This window comes from Carcharodon carcharias, chromosome 2 (genome assembly GCF_017639515.1).
Source record: "Carcharodon carcharias isolate sCarCar2 chromosome 2, sCarCar2.pri, whole genome shotgun sequence".
Lineage (NCBI taxonomy): Eukaryota > Metazoa > Chordata > Chondrichthyes > Lamniformes > Lamnidae > Carcharodon > Carcharodon carcharias.
In genome coordinates, this window is record NC_054468.1 from 43,608,622 (window position 1) to 43,629,274 (window position 20,653).

Sequence of the window (20,653 nt, forward strand, 5' to 3'; positions counted from 1 at the left end):
CGGTTGCATGGGAAGGTGCCGTGGGAGGGGGTTGAGGTGTAGGGTGTGATGGAGGAGTGGACCAGGGTGTCCTGGAGGGAACGATCCCTGTGGAAAGCCACCAGGGGTAGTGAAGGGAAGATGTGTTTGGTAATGGCATCATGCTTGAGTTGGCGGAAATTGCGGAGGATGATCCTTTGAACGCGGAGGCTGGTGGGGTGATAAGTGAGGACAAGGGGGACCCTGTCATGTTTCTGGGAGGGAGAGAAAGGTGTGAGGGTGGATGCGCGGGAGATGGGCTGGACATGGTTGAGGGCCTTGTCAACCACCGTGGGTGGAAAACCTTGGTTAAAGAAAAAGGAAGACATGTCAGAGGAACTGTTTTGGAAAGTGGCATCATCAGGACAAATGGTAATATTTTAGAATTCAGTTTAAAAATTGCTTAGCTGTTGGGAATCGGGGTTTGAGTTAAATCATGTCAGCTGGCGGAATGTAGTTTATAAATGTTTAGTAAATCCTTTGCTTAGTTTTGTATTTTCTCATCCTGTTTAGGTAATGCTGTTTCAAAGCTTTTACTTACACTGCACTCAATGGATGTTATGGTCTTTGCAGGAATGCTATGTATTGAGAACACCTTCAATTTTTCCTTCCAATCTTTCAGGAAGATGATCTGCCTTTAAAGAGGAGATGGCTGGGGTACCATCGAAGTACATTCCCATGAGGAGGAAAGGTAAGGCAGCCAAAGCCAGAGCTTCCTGAATGATGAAAGCTCTAGGGAGTAAAATGAAGCAGAAAAGGGTGAGTATGACAGATGTCGGGCTGATAATATAAATGAGAACCAGGCTGAATATAGAAAGTTTGGAAGGAAAATGAGAAAGGTAATTGGAGAGGCAAAGAGAGAGTATGAGAAAGGACTGCAGCAAACATAAAAGGAAATTCCAAAATCTTCGATAGCAAACAAATAGTAAAATGGTAGTAAAGGGCAAGGGGGGAGTGCAGAGGGGGTGGTGGAACCATTAAGGACCAAATAGGGATCTACACATGGAGTCAAAGGACACGGCTAAATGAACACTTTGCATATGTCTTTATCAAGGAAGAAGATGCTGCCAAAGTAATAGTGAATGAGGAGGTAGTTGAGATACTTATGAAAACTATATTTGTAGTTGAGAGCAAAGGTCAGGAACTTCAACTCCTGATGAACCCCAGAGCTACTGCACATGTGCAGACCAGGAGCGGGCTGCACGTGCGCAGATCGGCGTTTTTTTACATTCTTTGGGCCTAAAGTGTCTATGCAAGAAGGAAAACAATGCGGAAATCCAGGTCAGGTGACCAGGAGTGGAGCTCCATCAGGAGGAAGTGTCCAAGGTGGGGGACAAGGTGGGGGACAAGGCGAGGTCCCATGAAAAAGAGCCCCAGGGAGGGGACAGGGACTGGAAGAGGTCTCAGTTAAGTTTAAAAAAAGAGGAGCAGAGAAATAAAAGGGCTGTGAGTAGCAGACTTTTAAGTGGAGAGGTCTCAAGGAAAGCCCTGAAGATCCAAGAAGACAGCCAAATGTTGGTGACTCTGTGCTGTGTGCCATTGGGGTGAAGGTATCCCTTTGGAGCGGTAATGTTCTGCTCGGTGTACCTGAAGAACTGAAGTTGTGCTTGCAAGTTGGTGCTTGGGTGCATACCCAGGAACCTAGGAGGATGGAATCTCGGGAGACAAGATTGAAGCCTTCGAACTGGACCATTGTTGAAGCCGTCCAAGTTGGAGCGACTTTTGGAGAGAATTCCTAGGCGAGACCTTCGAAGCTGAAGATTGGAATCCTTTGTGAGAGAGACGGAGTTTCAATGACATTAGTTGACTCACAGTGTTACTGACATCTGAATGGATTGTTGAGAAATCCATGGAATGTGTTTTGTCGCATCTGCCATCTATCCTGCAGTGTGGTGTGTTCAACCACAGTTTGCCTGTTAATTTATATGTACCTCATATTAACCCTGAATGTTTGAAAATAAGATAGATATTGTAAATTGTTTTATCGTTCTGACCTTGTACAGTAAAGTTCATTTTCCTTTGTTCAATACCCATGGAGTCTTGCGGCTTTATTCACTGAGCAAGTGTCTTGAATCTCAAACTTTGTCTACTTTAAACAAAACGCTATTGGTCCCAAACTGGATCTCACTAACAATTTTGGGTTCTGGCCAAGTATCATAACATACTGAATGGACTAAAAGTTGATAAAACAAAAGGAGCTGTACTCAAAGCTGATAAGTCACAAAGACTGAATGGGAGAAAAATAAGGGTAGAAATTATGAAGGCACTAAACGTAATCTTCCAATATTCCATAGATATCGGAATCGTTCCAAAGGTCTGGAGAATTGCAAATGTTGCACCCTTGTTCAAAAAAATGTGTAAGGATAACCCCAGTAACTACAGGCCAGTCATCTTAACAGCGGTGGTAGGAAATGTTTCCAACCAAATTAGTAATCGCTTGAACAAGTGCGGATTAGTTAGGGAAAGCCAGCATGTTAAAGGAAGGTTAAAGGAATCACGTGTTTAACTAAGGTAAAAGCAAAATACTGCGGATGCTGGAAATCTAGACAAAAACAAAAATACCTGGAAAAACTCAGCAGGTCTGACAGCACCTGCGGAGAGGAATACAGTTGACATTTCGAGTCCATATGACTCCTCATCAGAACTAAGGAAATAGAGAAATGAGGTGAAATATAAGCTGGTAGAGGGGGGTGGGACAGGTAGAGCTGGATAGGGGGCCAGTGATAGGTGGAGGCAAAGGAGACATTACCAAAGATGTCATAGACAAAAGGACAAATGGGTGTTGACAGTGGTGATATTATCTAAGGGATGTGCTAATGGGGACATTAAGAGTAGCAAGCAGGACAAGCTAGTAGCAGATGGCCCTAGTAGGGGTGGTGTGGGGGGAAGGGATTGAAATGGGCTAAAAGGTGGAGATAAAACAATAGATCAAAAATAAATTTAAAAATAGGTGGGAAAAGAAAAATATATATTTTTTTTAAATTATAAATTATTGGAGAAAGGGGAATTGGAAAGGGGGTGGGGATGGAAAAGCAAAGAATTTATGATGAACATTTGTAAAACACTGGTTCGGCCTTAACTGGAATATAGTGTCCCATTTTGAGGACTATGCTTTAGGAAGAATTTGAAGACTTTAGAGATGGTGCAGAAAGGACTTACAAGAATGGTTCTAGGAAAGAAGGACTTCAGTAACAAGGATAGGTTACAGAAGCTGTGGCTGTGCTCTTTAGAGAAGAGAATGTTGACAGGAAATTTAATAGAGGTGTTCAAAATAATGACTGGGCTAGACAGATTAGAAAGAGGGAAATTTTTCCCTTCAGTAGAAGGGTTGAGAACCAGAGGACATCAATTCAAGGTGATTGGCAAAAGAATCAATGGCAACATGAGGAAATCTTTTTTAGCTAGTGCTTAGGATCTGGAATGAACTGCCTGAGAGTGTGTGGAGGCAGATACAATTGGGGCTTTCAAAAGGGAATTTGATAAGCACCTGAAGGGCTACAGGGAAAGGGCACTGAAACAAAAACAGAAATACCTGGAAAAACTCAGCAGCTCTGGCAGTGTCGGCGGAGAAGAACAAAGTTGACGTTTCGCGTGCTCATGACCCTTCAACAGAACTAAGTAAAAATAAGAGAGGGGTGAAATATAAGCTGGTTTAAGGTGGGGTGGGGGGGGGGGGTTGGTTGTAGGGACAAGCAAGCAGTGATAGGAGCAGATAACCAAAAGATGTCACAGACAAAAGAACAAAGAGGTGTTAAAGGTGGTGATATTATCTAAAAGAATGTGCTAATTAAGAATGGATGGCAGGACACGCAAGGTACAGATAGCTCTAGTGAGGGTGGGGTGAAATAAGACTAAAAGGGCATAAAAGGTATATTTTTAAAAATAATGGAAATAGGTGGGAAAAGAAAAATCTAAATAAATTATTGGAAAAAACAAAAGGGAGGGGGAAGAAACAGAAAGGGGGTGGGGATGGAGGAGGGAGTTCAAGATCTAAAGTTGTTGAACTCAATATTCAGTCCAGAAGGCTGTAAATTCCTAGTACCTTGCGTGTCCTGCCATCCATTCTTAATTAGCACATTCTTTTAGATAATATCACCACCTTCAACACCTCTTTGTTCTTTTGTCTGTGACATCTTTTGGTTATGTGCTCCTATCACTGCTTGCTTGTCCCTACAACCAACCCCCACTTCTCTCCCCCCACACCACACCCCCACCTTAAACCAGCTTATATTTCACCCCTCTCCTATTTTTACTTAGTTCTGTTGATGGATCATGAGCACTCGAAACGTCAACTTTGTTCTTCTCCGCCGACGCTGCCAGAGCTGCTGAGTTTTTCCAGGTATTTCTGTTTTTGTTTTGGATTTCCAGCATCCGCAGTTTTTCGTTTTTATTAATTGAATTGCTCTTGCAGAGAACCAGCATGGACATGAAGTGCTGAATGACCTCCTGTGCTGTAACCATTCTATGACTCTATGTAATGCCTCAATCCACTTGGCAATTCAGATAACCAGCTGAGACTATTTTATATACTTAAAGCAGTAGCCTGTTATGAGAGAACAATTCACTAGTGGCAAGCATACCCAAAGAACATGAAGAATGAAGTGTGAGTCCAGAATCTATCATCACTTCCTATCCTCTGCCAATTTGTGCTGTCAGGACTGGCAAATTAAACTATTTGTATATATTTTGCCATTTCAATAAAATATTGGGAAGACTGGAGCCTTTGTGTTTGATCCCTACTCCAAACTCCATTCTTTTTTTCAAAATATACTTTATTCATAAAATTTATAAAAGTATATTACATTTCAGTTCAAAGTTGACATTACTTAAAATGCAAACCACACTTGTTTCTTTCAATACAGTAAATGACACTCTGAGGTGCCTCATACACTTAAATTGTAGGTTTTATTTACAATATTCATTTCAAGTTAAACATATAGTCCAAGGGTTTTACACAGTTTCCAGACTAGGTGTACAATGGCTGAAAGGCCAGCCAGTGGCTATTCCCCATTGAGCTTTTAGTGCATTCCTCAGCACACACCTTGGAATGAGACAGTCTGAAACATTTGGTCCTTTCACTGGAAGTCCAGCAAGTTTCGGGTAAACAAAAGAGTGTGATAGCCCTCCAGCAATAGTTGATGTTTATCTTGGTCTGCATCCCTGGAAACAGCCTATATAGCACAGAGTCCTGCATATATGGAGTTGCTCAGGATGAACCTTGACAGAAACTGCTGTAAGGGTTTTGTTCAGTAAGTTTCACAGGGAAGTTCAGAGGCTTGTAAGGTTGAACATTAAGTGTTTATTGGTAACATGTAGCTATATACATATATACATTATAGCCCAGACTAGAAGCTAAATCTATGCTTACTTCTACACAAGTCTCTAGATCATGTCTGCTCTGCATTCTCACCTGTCTCCTCTGTGTGCATGTCTCTTGTCATATGACTATTTACATCACAGTGTAGGCAGTACTGTTCTCCAGTTCCATGTTAACCATTACTGTGCCAAACACCCTTATACTACACCTACCCCTCACCCCACCAAGTCTTTACCCAACATACTCACGGTACAATCTTTCTTTACATGCTACCTTCTCTCCCCACTCAGGCCTCTGACTTTATCAATTCAAGTGGCCTCGAGGCTTGACAATTCTTCCAGATCTTGTCCTGATCACATTAGGAGGAGTGGTAGACTCGGTTGCTTTGGACAAGCTTTGTTGGCTTAGAGTTGAAATTGTAGTATTCTGTGTTTCTGACACTTGGTTGTCTCCATCTGCTTCACTTTTTGTGCTCATTGGAGTTGAATTTTATTTTATCGACAACCTGTTTGCTTTGTTTGGGCACTCTGGGTCTGTCCTGTTCTTTCCAAAGGGAATGTTCACTCTATTCTTTGTTAGAGTGGAGTTGGGTTTTGTTTTCCCGTGGAATCTGTCAGGATCCCCCTAGAAGTTTACATTTCAAAAGTGGGATCTTCGTTTCCACTTGTTCTGCAATTTCACCCAAATAATTGCTTACTCTCTTATTTTCAAATTCTTTTTCAAGCTTATTAATCTTTTCATCAGCTCAGCAACTATTCTGCTGAGTTCACTTGTCTTTGTTTCAGAGTTATCTACGGAATCCTTATATAAGTTTAAAAACTTCACCTTGTCATTCAGTTTCTTTCGGAATCTTTGTTCCATGGTCACTGACTGTTTCTTAGACTCTTTCAATTCACTCATTAGATCCTCAATCTGTTCCTTACAATTTTCCTTATCTGTTTTTAAAGTCTGGATTTGTTCTTCCATTCTGCACATCTCCTCTTTCATGTCCTTCCGATTGGATTGGAGTTCTACCATGTCCTCAATTTTGTTAGTTCTGCATTCAACCAACCGTTCTGATTCATCAGCAATTCCTTCTCCTGTTCCAGAAATGACTCATGATACTTAATAGAGACTTCTGATACTTGAAGTTCATCAAGTTCCAACTGAAGATCTATCTTTGTTGAATTAGCTTCGTCAAGTTTATCATGTAGGCATTTCAAGCTCTCTTTCGAGTGTTCTACTTTCTTTAAGCTACACTCCAGTGTTTTCAACAGGTCTTGTTTTTCATTAGTAAACCCACCTTTCATCCATGAATGTTGGTTCCCTGCACTGAACAGTTTTTCCTTAGCAGAGCCTGATTCCTCTATTCTCACATTCTGTAATTTTACTTGTGCTAATTTGTCCTGGGCCTCTTCATGCTCCTTTGTGAGAACTTTGGCTTTCAATTGGGTATACTGCAGAAGCAGTAGAAAGCTTTTCTCTGATTGTAGAATTAGAGCTGTAAGCTTCCTACTTTTTGTTACCGCTGTGCAGAAGAGTTTTTCATCTTCTCCTTTGCCTCCTCCAGTTCCAAAACTCTATTGCTCAGCAATATATTCATTGTCTCAAACTCTTCAACAGGAATGTACTTTAACTGTATGCTCTTTTCAATGTCTAGATGTCTGAATGCAGCCTGCATTTTCCTCCTGCGATCTTTCACTTTGCAGTTCAACCTTTGAATACTTCCTCATAAATTTTTCCATGTGCTTATCCTTTTCAAGCATAGTATTAACAAACCTGCTTTACATTTCTTCATATATGTCTTTGAAAGTGCAATGTTTTTCCAAGTTTTGTTCCAAATGTCCAACTGTTTTCTTCAACTCTGTAGTCTCTTTCTTGTACCTCTTGGCTTCCTCCTGGAAATGGAACATTGCTGAGTCTTCTCTGTGATCTGGTTCTTTCAGAGTGACATTAAATTCATTTTGCTTCTCTTCATAATTTTCCAGAGGACAAAACTTTGACCTGAGGGATCCTTGGAGCGTGTGAAGCTCGTTCAAAAGGTTTCTCTTTTCTTTGCAAAGCTCAATTGTTTCCTGTTGGATTTTCTTGTAATTTAACAAAGTCTCCTTGGCTTTGTTCTGCTGTTGCTCCATTCTGCTGTTCAAGGCAGTCTTAATTTGCTTGGTGCTGCTGAAAGGTTATGTACTCCTTTTTCATTTGATCTTGAAGGATAATCAGCTGTTCTTTCAACTGTTCATTTTCTTGTTCATCTCTAACCCCTTCATTCTGTACTTCAGTGCATTGGTTTATCACTACTGATAGTTCTAATGCAACTTTCTCTGAAGTATCTTTTTTAACTCCTCATGTTTTTCTAGGTGCATATAATGATCCATCAAAGAGTCTTTCAAGACAGCAATTTATTTAAATATATTTTCTGCCTGGCCGTATTTCTGGTTAAGTTTTGCCAACTCCTTCTTCAATTTGCCACAATGGAATTCAGAGTTGCTTTTCCTCCTTGAACTTTTTTGGAGATATGTACCGAGCCTGCACACAGTTCAGATTTTCACTATTGCATTCTTCTCAACATTCAGCCTTTTTGTTTCTTTCAAAGCCTCCTTGTACTGTTGTGATGTCTCAGAAATTTGTCTGTTCAGATCTTGAAGACTTTACTTTATTAGACTTGTTCAAAGGTTCATACTCTGCTTGAATCTTGTGTTTCAAGTCTTCCAATTCAGCATTGATATGAACATTTTCTGATCTTATTTCTGTCTTTTCTTTCTCCAACTTCAGAGAGCTTTGTCCTTGTCATTCATTTTGGTTTCACAGTTAGGTAGGTCTGTTTCTGGCAAAGTCTTAACTGGCTTCAGTTCTGTAATCATGCTACTCATGGCTTCATTATTGGCTTGCAGCTTGGAATGCTCTATGGTTTTGCCTTCAATCAGAGTCAGCTAGCTCAGCACTGCTACCTGCTGTTGCAGTTTGGATAATATGTCCGCATTTTCAAAAAGATCTATTTCTAAGACTTTGTCTCGCACATTTCGTTGTGCTGACATGGACTACCATTCTAATGTGGTTAGCTTGGATATTGTCTTTATACCTTGCGTCGCTTTATGGGCATGCCCTAAACCTCTTTTTTAAGTCCTGTGTGCTTCACAACTTGAATGTTAAAATATTTGTCAAAGGTTTTCAATATCTCATCAAAGCTGGGTGAGGGTTCATCAGTACCTTGCACTAGAATTATTCCATCTGCAAATTTGACAAACCAGTATAAAAATGTATTAATCTGGACTTCATCTGACTTCCTACTTAATCCTGATATATTCAGGTAACTTAAAAATGTCCTTCTACAAGCTGCCAAACTTTGCATCTTGTTTAACCCTTGGATCAGCCCAAATTAATTTGGTAGGGTTGATTTGTTATCCATGCTCATTTTTTTAGCTCAGGGGAGGACAGCTTTAAATGCTGTTGCACTGTTTAAGATGGCACTGCAGTAATTGTTTTTCACTTCTTCACCCAATTGTTGGGTTTTGATTGGCTCCCATAGCAGTAGACCCAATCTCAAAGGGATTGAATTCCTGCAATGGTTCTTCAAATCAAAGGTTTGGACCCTTTAGAATGTTTTTGGAGTATTTAAACTTGATTATAGGCAATTCCTGGCTTTGTTCTTTTTTCAATGGAGCTCAGCTGCCACTTGGTATGGTGTCGACTCTGAACCTCGGCTGGTCACAGCGATTAATGAAACAGACTGCTCTGATTGATTAATAGCCTGAAGACTTTTAATGGCTAGTTCAGCCATGGTACTAAATTTTTGCTCACCCTTCCGAGGTCTTTTGACTCTGCAATCGATGGAGATTCACAACAGATCCCCATTTGCTCTCGTTGAGTCCTTTAGCTGAACAGTGGATATTTCTTCTGCCCTTCAGTCTCCATGTCTGCAATGGAACTTCTTTTTAGGTGTGTCTGTTTTTAGCTGTGTCTTTGGTTCAGGAGAAATTCATTCAGGTCAGAACGCTGTTCCTTTAGTTTCTCAGATTCTGGGCTCCTTCACCCATGTCTCAGGGATTCTTGGTTCTTTAATTAGCTGTCACCATGTTGTAGGGGTTTGTTCAGTAATTTAGTAAGTTTCACAAAGAGGTTCAGAGGCTTGTAAGGTTGAACATTTAGTGTTTATTGGTAACATGTAGCTGTATACATATGTACAATATAGCCCAGAGTAGGAGCTAATTCCATGCTTACTTCTACACAAGTCTCTAGATCATCTCTGCTCCATGTCCTAACCTGTATGCTCTGTGTGCAAGTCTCTTGTAATGTGGCTCTTTACATCACACTGTGGGCGGTGTTGTTCTCCAGTCCCACATTAACTCTTCCTGTGCCAAACACCCTAATACTATAGAAGCCACTGCAATTCTTTTCAGACCCACTTTGCAAAGGTACATTCCAAAGAATAAAAGCAAAATACTGCAGATGCTGGAAATCTGAAATAAAACCAGAAAGTGCTGGAAAAACTCAGCAGGTCTGGCAGCATATGCAGAGAGAGAAATGGAGTTAACGTTTCAAATTGAATATGACTACTCTTCGGAGCCCAGAGTTAAATGTAGAAAAGCAATACTAGTGGGGGATCTGATAAGGAGCAGGAGTAGACCATATGGCCTGTCAAGCCTGCTCCGCTATTCAATACAATCATGGCTGACCTTTGTCTTCAACTCCACTTTCTTGCTTGCTCCCCAAATCCATTGCTTCCATGAGATCAAAATTCTGTGTATCTCAGCCTTGAATATACTCAATGATGGAGCATCTACAACCCTCTGGAATAGAGAATTCCAAAGATTCACAACTGTATGAGTGAAGAAATTTCTCCTCATCTCAGTCCTAAATGATCAACCCTTTATCATGAGCATATGCCCTTGTGTTCTAGATTCCTCAGCCAGAGGAAACAACCTCTCAATGTATACCCTGTAAGCCCCTTCAGAATCTTATATGTTTCAATGCAATCAACTCTCATTCTTCTAAGCTCCAGAGAATATAGACCCAATTTACTCAGTTACTCATCATAGGGGCAAATCTAGTGAACCTTCGCTGTACTGCCTTCAATGCAAGTCTATCCTTCCTTAAATATGGAGACCAAAACTGCACACAGTACACTAAGTGTGGTCTCAATTTTAGCAAAACTTCCTTATTCTGGTACTCCAGCCCCTTGCAATAAAGGCCAAAATGCTATTTGCCTTCCTAATTGCTTGCTGTACCTGCATGCTAACTTTCTGTGTTCCTTATATGAATGAATCCAAATCCCTCTGAACATTAACCTTTACAAGTTTTACCCCTTTTAAAAAATACTTTGCTTTTCTATTCTTATGACCAAAATGAATAACCTCACATTGTTGGCATTGACTTAACTTGTCTATATCTCTTTGCAGCTCCTTTGTATCCTCTTCACAGCTTGCATTTCCACCTAGCTTTATATTGTTAGCAAATTTATATATATATTACTGTCTGCCCCTTCATCTAAATCATTAATATAGATTATATATAGCTGGGGCCCCAGCACTGACCCTTGTGGCACTCCGCTAGTGAGGGCTTGCCAACTTAAAAATGTCCCATTTATGCTTACTCTTTGCTTCCTGTCCATTAACCAGTCGTCTATCCATGCTAATATATTATTTCGCTTTGCAGCCTCTTTGTGTCCTCCTCACAGCTTGCATTTCTACCTAGCTTTGTATTGTCAGCAAAATTAGATACATTACTCTCTGCCGCTTCATCTAAGTCATTAATATGGATAATATATAGCTGGGACCCCAGCACTGATCCTTGTGGCACTCCACTAATCAGGGCGTGCTAACTTAAAAATGCCCCATTTATGCTTACTATTGGCTTCTTGTCCATTAACCAATCTTCTATCCATGCTCATATAGTACTCCCCAATCCATGATCCCTTATCTTACCTTTTGTGTGGCACCTGGTTGAGTGCATTTTGGAAATGCAAGTATACTACATCTACTGGTTCCCTTTATCTACCCTACTAGGTACATCCTTAACAATCTCTAATAAATTTGTCAAACATGACTTCCCTTTTGTAAAGCCATGTTGATTTTGTCTAATCTATGCTATGGTTTTCTAAATGCATTGTTAAGACTTACTTAAATACATTGTTAAAACTTAGTTAATAATAGAGTCAAGCATTTTCCTGACAACCTATATCAGGCTAACTGGCCAGTGGTTTCCTGTTTTCTCTCTCCCTCCTTTCTTGAATAGTGGTACTACATTTGCTATCTTCCAATGGATGCTAGGACCATTCCAGAATCTAGGGAATTTTGGAAAATCATAGCCAGAGCATTCATTGTCTCTTCAGCTCCTGGAGATTTGTCAGATTTTAGTCCCTTAAGTTTCTCCAGTACTTCTTATCTGCTGATACCAGCTACCTTCATTTTCTTAATCTTTTTAGCCCACTATTTCTGGTATCTAATTTGTGTCTTCCACATTGAAGACAGACACAAAATATTTGATCAATGTCTTGGTCATTTCCTCATTCTCCATAATAATTTCTGTTGCCTGTGCTTCTAATGGACCAACATTTACTTTAGCTACTCTTTTCATTTTTGGTATACTTGTGAAAGATCTTACAATCTGATTTCTTTTTACTTCTGGCTGGTTTATTCTCGTATTCTATTTTCTCTCCTTTTGTTCAATTTTTTGGTGACTTTTGCTGGTTTCTAAAACAATCCCAATCATCAAACTTACTGCTATTCTTTGCAACATTATAAGCCTCTTTTTTTAATCTAATACTATTCTTAAACTCCTTAGTAAGCCACAGGTGGATCTTTCTTGCTGACTTTTTGCTTTTTTAATGGAATGCATTTTTGTTGAACATTTTGAATTGTTTCCCACTATTTATTTATCACCATACATTTTAATCTATTTACTCAAGCCCTCCCCTCATACCTATGTGCTTGACTTTGTTTAAGATTCTTGTTTGTGATTGGAGTATATCACTTTCAAACTTAATATGGAATTCAATTGTATCATGATTACTGTTTCCCAGTGCATCTTTTACGATGAGGTTATCAATTAACCTTGCCTCGTTACACAATACTAGATCTAAAATAGCTTCATTTCTAGTTGGTTCCATAACATATTACTCCAGGAAACTATCATGAAAGCTTTCTACAAACTCATCTTTCAGACCACCTTTGCCAATTTGATTGATTGAAGTTGCCACAATTATTACATTGCCTTTGTTACAAACTTCAAAAAATTCTTCTTAAATGTTCTGCCCAATGGCATAACTACAGTTAGGAGGCCTATTAACTACTCCCACCAGTGATTTCTGACTTTTGATGTTCCTAATCGCCACCCACACTGATTAAACTTCATTATCTCCTTATCTAGAATCCTTTCTCACCAATATCCTTAGGTCATCCTTTACTACCAGGATACCTCTTCTCCTTTTTCATTCTGCCTCTCTTCAAAATGTTGTGTATCTTGGAATAATTATTTCCCAAACTTGGTCACCTTGTAACCATGTCTCTGTCATGGCAATTAGATCTAAACTATTTATCTTTATTTGTGCCACTAATAGTCATTAAGTCATATGGAACTTGAGTATTGCTGAAAAAAGAGAAATGCTACCTAAGCTTTTTGTCATGCACTCATCAGGATAGCTCGCAAGAAATGATCAAACTGTAATGGGGGAACAACAATTTATACTGCATGAGAAGAGAGTGCTGATTGGTTGGCAAGTGGAATCTGATTGGTAGAGGCATTGCCATGGAGAATGCAGCATGGAGAAGTTAGCTACCCAGCTTTGTTCAAATTCAAACTGGGCATGTTGACCCTGATTGGTCAGTGCATTGCCCTAGGGAATGAATAACAGATGAATGAATGAATGTACCACTAGTTCATCTATCTTATTGTGGATGCTTCATGCATTCAGATAGAGTCTTTAATTTTATTCTTTTCCTATTATTTCCTGCATGGACCTTACTCACTGATGCACTATTAATGTTAAACTTTCTGTCCTTTTCTGTCACATTCTGCTTTTGTTTGCCCACATGCTTGTCTTTACTCATAATCACTAAACTGTTCTTTTGCCTTGGCTTTTCTCTTTGGATTTCTAAATCTCCCTTCACATGAACTCTCCCGACCCCCTATTCATTTGAAGCCCAATCCACAGCCCTAGTTTAAGGCCTATCCATAATGATTTGCCAGGACACTTGTCCAAACCGGTTTAAGTGGAACCTATTCCAACAAACAATTCTTTCTTTCCTGAGCACTGATGCTCATGAAAGTGAATTGAAACCACTTCTTCCCACCACATTCTTAGAGCCATGCATTTAATTTTCTAATCTGCTTGAACCTATGCCAGGTAACAATCCAGAGATTATCACAGTAGCAGCAGTGTGTGCCATCTACAAGATCCGCTGCATAAATTTACCAAGGCTCCTTTGACAGCACCTTCCAAACCCACAACTGTTACCATCTAGAAGGACAAGGGCAGCAAACACATGGGAACACCTGGAAGTTTCCCTCCAAGCCACTCACCATCCTGACTTGGAACTTTATCACCATTCTTCACTGTCACTGGGTCAAAAGCCTGGAACTCCCTTCCTAACAGCACTATGGGTGTACGTACACTACATGGACTGCAGCAGTTCAAGAAGGCAGCTCACCATCACTTTCTCAAGGGCAATTAGAGATGGGCAATAAACGCTAGCCTAGCCAGTGACTCCCACATCCTATGAATGAATTAAAAAAACTTTTAGGTTCTGCATTTTAATTCAACCCTAACTCCTCAAATTCTCTTAGCAGAACTTCATTCATGCTCTACCTAAATCATTGATTCCTAAGTGGACCACAACAGTGGGATACTCCGACTCCAAGTTCATCTCCAGCACAAGGAGATGTCCTTAATCCTGAAACAGGGCAGACAACACAGCCTTTGGGACATGTACTCTCGGCTGCAGAGGACTGTATCTATCCCCCTGACTATACTGTCCCATCACTCCTGTTACAATCCCCATGGAGACCAATAACTTTTAAAAAGATATTTGAATTCACAGGCACAACAAGATTTCAAGTTTTAAGACTTTTAGTGTAACAAACAAACAAACTAAAAGTAACCGTGGCTAGACATTAACTTGTAGGCAACTAATATTCTAAACTAGAGAAAATATAAGGCTTATTAATGTCTTAATGTGACCAAAAGCCCCATGCCACATACATGTGTATTGCAGCATACTCTTCACAGGATTGCAGTCTTTATAGGAAACAGTCCGCAATCACTCACAGCTTTCAAGATGTTCACATCTCCCTGTTTTGCAAAGCCGTAACATCTCATGAGTAACAAAAGTTTTTGGACAATTCCCGAAAAGATACCAGCAGTAAAGTCCACTCTGGCAATGTCTCCTGGCCTCAACTAGGGCAAATCTTCCAGAGTCTTTGGAATTCCACTGGATGCATCTCTTCGACCAGAGACCGTCCTTCCTCCCACATTCTGCCTGGTAGCTCGCCAAGGACTTGTAGCCTTCTCCACCCTGCAGACCACACCAGCTGCTGCCTTTTGTCTCTTTGAGACCTCTCTCTCTCTCTTTCTGTCCAAAATCTCAGACACTGAAAGTCTGTCCACAGTCAGCCAAGCTGATCTTGCCTTTGTTTTCAAGTGTGAAATATGGCATGTACAATTCAATAGGCCCCCTTTGTCCCCATAGTAACGAGACAACACAGGCTGGTTGCCAGGCAGAAGTCATAGCCGATCACATAACTCTTCATTCCTCCATTTTACCTTAGATTAAAGAGACAGTCCAAAACATAATCTCATAAAACCTCGCATTCATAATAGAACCACATTCTTTTTTTCTCTTCCAACTCGAATGGCATCCTGAACAATTGTACCATGATCAATTTTCTCATCCACCCTGCATCCTTGCTCTCATTCACACACATAGGAAGCATTTTGTACTTGTTGGTCAGAGTCAAGGATTGATGCTCCTACATCAGTAGATTCTGCATCCCCATAGCTGCCTGACTTGCAGTCACATTCTTCTGTCCCCGACCATTGGTCAACTGTAAAGTTCTACTAGATTGTTGTGATTGCCTCCCAGAACAAAGTGCCCAGGTTACTCTCCCCCTCCCTGATATCTGCAGCTCTGACTCTAGCTCAGCAATTTGGAGTCAAAGTTTCTTGAGCTGCACACACTTAACGCACACACTTAACGCTGAAATGGTTGACTGGGACAGCAGCGCATCCCACAGATTCCCACATGTTGCAGCCATGGCACACCACCATTCCTGTCATGTCTGTCTAATTAGTTATTAATTTAGTTAGCTAAAGTAATAGGAAGTTATGGTCTCCTAGTTTGCAGACAAAGGCAGAACACTCATCAGCATTGAAATAAAGGCATAAAACACAGCACTTCCTTTCCCTTCTGCACCAAATTTCCACATGCACAAAATTATCGACTTAGCACTCAGTTTCACAAGTGCACTGTCCTTGGATCACACTGTACTTCCTCACTCTCCTGCTCCTTTAGTTGTAAGTGTGAGTCCTGTAGTGTGTTTCTTTCATACCAGGAACAGAACAAAATAGGTGCAGAAGCTTTTGGAAAGGGGTCAGTTGGAGCTTGTGTTGTACATGAAAGCAAATTACATAAGACAGAGAAGCATTCAGGTCCTGCAAAGAAAGTTTCAGGAGGTATATTAAGAAACAGAATCTAATAGATGAAGGATGTAAATGTTTGGCCAGAATTGTGATGTAGTGAGGAAGAGTTTATTTTCATCAGGCATTCGCCCCAGTTCTGGAGTAGGATTTTGTTGTATTGGCAGATTGGTCTATACCGAACAGGGCAGGGATCATTATCCTCGTGGAGAAGTTAGTTAGACAGTGACACAGGATTTAAATGATTATGACAGCAGGAGGTAGAAAAGCAAGAGAAAATAAGCTTCTGGAAGGCAAGGTAAACTTTTGGCATTTTGATAATAAGAAAATAGAAAAGTCAAAAGAGGTTAAATTGGGAGTCTTGGTTCAAAAAGAAAGGACGATGTTAGAAGGCAAAAGATGAAATATTGACAAACCAAGGGAGCTAAAATGCATAGAGTATAAAAAACAAAACACAACATTTGGAATTTTATTTGCCCTGCAGAGGCAGGCTGGGAGACAGGGGAGGCCCGAATAATGAAAAGGTGCAGGATGGAGACCCTGTTGCCTTCCTGACTCCCCAACCCCGATTAAGTCTGGGGTGGGAAGGCTTGATGATGGACTTCCTGCTCAGAAGCCAACTGAGGCCCTTATGTTGCCACTAATGACCCTCATCCCACCACCCCTGGTATTCAAATAGTAACAGAAGGGGGTCACACCTTTTCACAACTCGTGAGGTAAGCCCCTGACAGGTAGCCCTGCAGCATTGTTGACGGGGGGATGGTGGCGTGTGGTGTCTTCTACTTGGGTAGCCCATGCCAAATGGAGAAACCAGCTGGTGGCAAAGGCCACCCACAGATAAAGACCCCTGCCCATTCTAAAGAATAACCCCTCACTCCCTCCTCTCCAGGGCCCCTCCAAGGCCTCCCTGTCTCAACCCAGTGAGCCTGCCTTAGCTACCTTTACCACGCTCCAGCGATATTCCTGCAGCCTGGACCTCCTGCAATACTGGCATCAACTACCGCTCCTAGTGGTGCCACAGGAAAGCTGTGTTAGGAAATAGAGATAGTTTAAGTAAGTTACATTGGTTTTTTTGGGTGTTAGAAATGAGTTTTCACTTTAATGTTTAAGTTTGATTTGTATTTCTGTGTTAAGAAAGGTCAAATGGAGTTTTAGTTTCACTTTAAAAGGAGCTTGCATTTCTAAAGAGGTTTTTACGGCTGTTGTAGCTAAGGTAAACAAACAAAGGTAAAAGAATTGGGCTGTTGCCTAGCAACAGGTGTCCAGAGAGGCAGGTCCCTCCCACAGACAAACACAGAAAAGCTAGAAACAGCAGTTTGTTTTGGAAGCTGTTGGGGTTCAGCTAGTTTTGAAGATAGCTGCCAGCGAAGTAACCTGGAAGGGACAGATAGCCAGTCCCAAGCTAAAGAAAACCCCCAAAAATTCAGGGGAGTGGAAGAGAGGAAAGGAAGGACAGTAACCTGGAAAAGGTCCTGTTAAGTGAAGTTAAGAGTGAGGGGCAGAGAGAAAGGCTTCAGGCTTCACATTTAAGGAGACAAAAGCTGCAGGAAGCTGATTTAAAGTGAGAACAGCTTGCAAGAGGTAAGGAGGCCCAAAGAGACAACTGAATGTTTATAGCTCTTTGCTAAGGGTATGTAAAGCAGTAGTAGTATTGTTGGCTGAGTCAGTGAGAGAGAGTTTGTGGAGGACAGCTTGAATGCATGTGGTGACCCCTGAGAGAAAGCGTTGGTTTGGGAGAAGATTGCAAGGCAAGTTCCTGGAAAGTGGAGATTGGAAACCCTCGTATGAAAGACAGAGTGCAGTGAGACCGGTTAGCTCAAGGTGTCACAAGAATTGGGGGGGAGTTGATGAGAGATCCAGAGCATCTGGTTGAGGTGGCATCTGTCACTTGCTTTCAGAGTGCGTTGTGTCTGACCACAGGTCGCCATAAGTTTACATGGACTGTGTATTTACTGTGAACATTAGAATATAAGATAGCTTTTGTAACTTGTGTCATCCTTACAAATCAGTATATATCTGTAAAGATATAGTTGTGGCTGAAGGAGTATTGTAATAAAGTTAATCTTTTCTGGTTGAATAAATGTTTTATTCTTTTGTTAAAAGTTACTCAGCTGACTCCTGTGACTCTGTTCAGTAGCTACTCCTGACCTATCTAAACAAACAAATTAAAAGTTAGAATCTATCAAGCTGGGTTTCACTCTGGGATCAGGCTTGTCCAGGGGTAACCTCAGCTGGGATCATAACATTGCAAGCTTCTGATTGGTTGACAGTTCTCAGAGGCAGGAAATTCATCCTGATCATGGCAAGGACCCCAACTCTGACCATGTAAGTGCATGACTGGCACTAAATCAGGTCAGGTGGTTTCAGAATGGCTGCAGTGGGGTTGCCACCAGCTCCCCAGCCAGTGGATGGGCTCACCAACGTAAGCATTAAATTTCACCCCAAAGTTGCTGTGAATACATATGTCTCATATGCACTCAGCTGGTGGAGTGACCTGTTGACCTCAATTTGGTGGTGCTTAAAGGACTGCTGCTCAGAATTAAAAAGATGCCATCACTTAAAGCCAAGTAGGTCCTGTGGCTCGAGCAAGTGGTGCTCCTGAGAAGCTTGGGGTTCAAGTCTCACTCCAAGATTTATTGGCCATGGAAGGAGCGTTCCTGATGTAGTTCAAACAGGTTGATAACTAGGGCTTGCTAATCCTTCCAACACTTCCCCATTATTCCCCAAAGGGAAAAGTATGTGTGAAGATAACAAATTTAAAGCCACGTCTGGCATAGCACTGTTGGTAGTATTTTTGCCTCTCTGCTCAGAAGGTTGTGGATTCAAGTGCTGAGGGACTAAATTCTAGACTAATACTGCACTACAAACTTTCTAGATTTATTTGACTGCCTGTATAATAATGAAGTGACCTAATTCTTATATTGTTGCTCTCTTCAGTAATAGTAAAGTGTGACCTACTTTTTAATATTAAGCCATGCTATATTGGGAGGCCTAATAGTGGAGACAGAAATTTGTGAGCCTTCTTGCCTAGTGTTGGATGATCTTCTTGGGCAGGGTTCTCAAATGTCCCTTCAATTGCTGGAGCCCACATTATGCCATGTAATAATGTGGGTCTGTGGCTATTAACACCTGCCTGCTCTCATTTTGTGGGATTAGGCTGGAGTGGAAATATGTGACAAAGGAACCTCATTCTGTCCATCTTTCTGCAATTATACTATTTGTGTAAGCCACCATAGCTAGATAGATTGTGTGCGAACCGTAGATCGAGACGCTGTTATAAAAACAAAAAAAAACCCAAAAACACTGCGGATGCTGGAAATCCAAAACAAAAACAGAATTACCTGGAAAAACTCAGCAGGTCTGGCAGCATCGGCGGAGAAGAAAAGAGTTGACGTTTCGAGTCCTCATGACCCTTCGACAGAACTTGAGTTCGAGTCCAAGAAAGAGTTGAAATATAAGCTGGTTTAAGGTGTGTGGGGGGGACGGAGAGAGAGAGAGAGAGAGAGAGAGAGAGAGAAGTGGAGGGGGGGGTGTGGTTGTAGGGACAAACAAGCAGTGATAGAAGCAGATCATCAAAAGATGTCAACAACAATAGAACAAAAGAACACATAGGTGTTAAAGTTGGTGATATTATCTAAATGAATGTGCTAATTAAGATTGGATGGTAGGGCACTCAAGGTATAGCTCTAGTGGGGGTGGGGAGAGCATAAAAGATTTTAAAATATTTAAAAATAATGGAAATAGGTGGGAAAAGAAAAATCTATATAATTTATTGGGAAAAAAAGGAAGGGGAAACAGAAAGGGGGTGGGGATGGGGGATGGGGGAGGGAGCTCATGACCTAAAGTTGTTGAATTCAATATTCAGTCCGGAAGGCTGTAAAGTGCCTAGTCGGAAGATGAGGTGTTGTTCCTCCAGTTTGCGTTGGGCTTCACTGGAACAATGCAGCAAACCAAGGACAGACATGTGGGCAAGAGAGCAGGGTGGAGTGTTAAAATGGCAAGCGACAGGGAAGTTTGGGTCATTCTTGCGGACAGACCGCAGGTGTTCTGCAAAGCGGTCACCCAGTTTACGTTTGGTCTCTCCAATGTAGCGGAGACCACATTGGGAGCAACAAATGCAGTAGACTAAGTTGGGGGAAATGCAAGTGAAATGCTGCTTCACTTGAAAGGAGTGTTTGGGCCCTTGGACGGTGAGGAGAGAGGAAGTGAAGGGGCAGGTGTTGCATCTTTTGCGTGGGCATGGGGTGGTGCTATAGGAGGGGGTTGAGGTGTAGGGGGTGATGGAGGAGTGGACCAGGGTGTCCCGGAGGGAGCAATCCCTACGGAATGCCGATAGGGGGGGTGAAGGGAAGATGTGTTTGGTGGTGGCATCATGCTGGAGTTGGCGGAAATGGCGGAGGATGATCCTTTGAATGCGGAGGCTGGTGGGGTGATAATTGAGGACAAGGGGGACCCTATCATGTTTCTGGGAGGGAGGAGAAGGCGTGAGGGCGGATGTGCGGGAGATGGGCCGGACACGGTTGAGGGCCCTGTCAACGCTGTGATGTTCAAAATACTAAACAGATTTGATAGGGTAGTAATAGGTCTGATGGTCGAATTCAGAACAAATTGGGAACACACTTTAAAATTAGAGATATCCATTGTGAAATCAAGAAGCACTTTTTTGCACAGTGGATAGTGAAAATCTGGAACTCTAAAAGGAGTTTAGG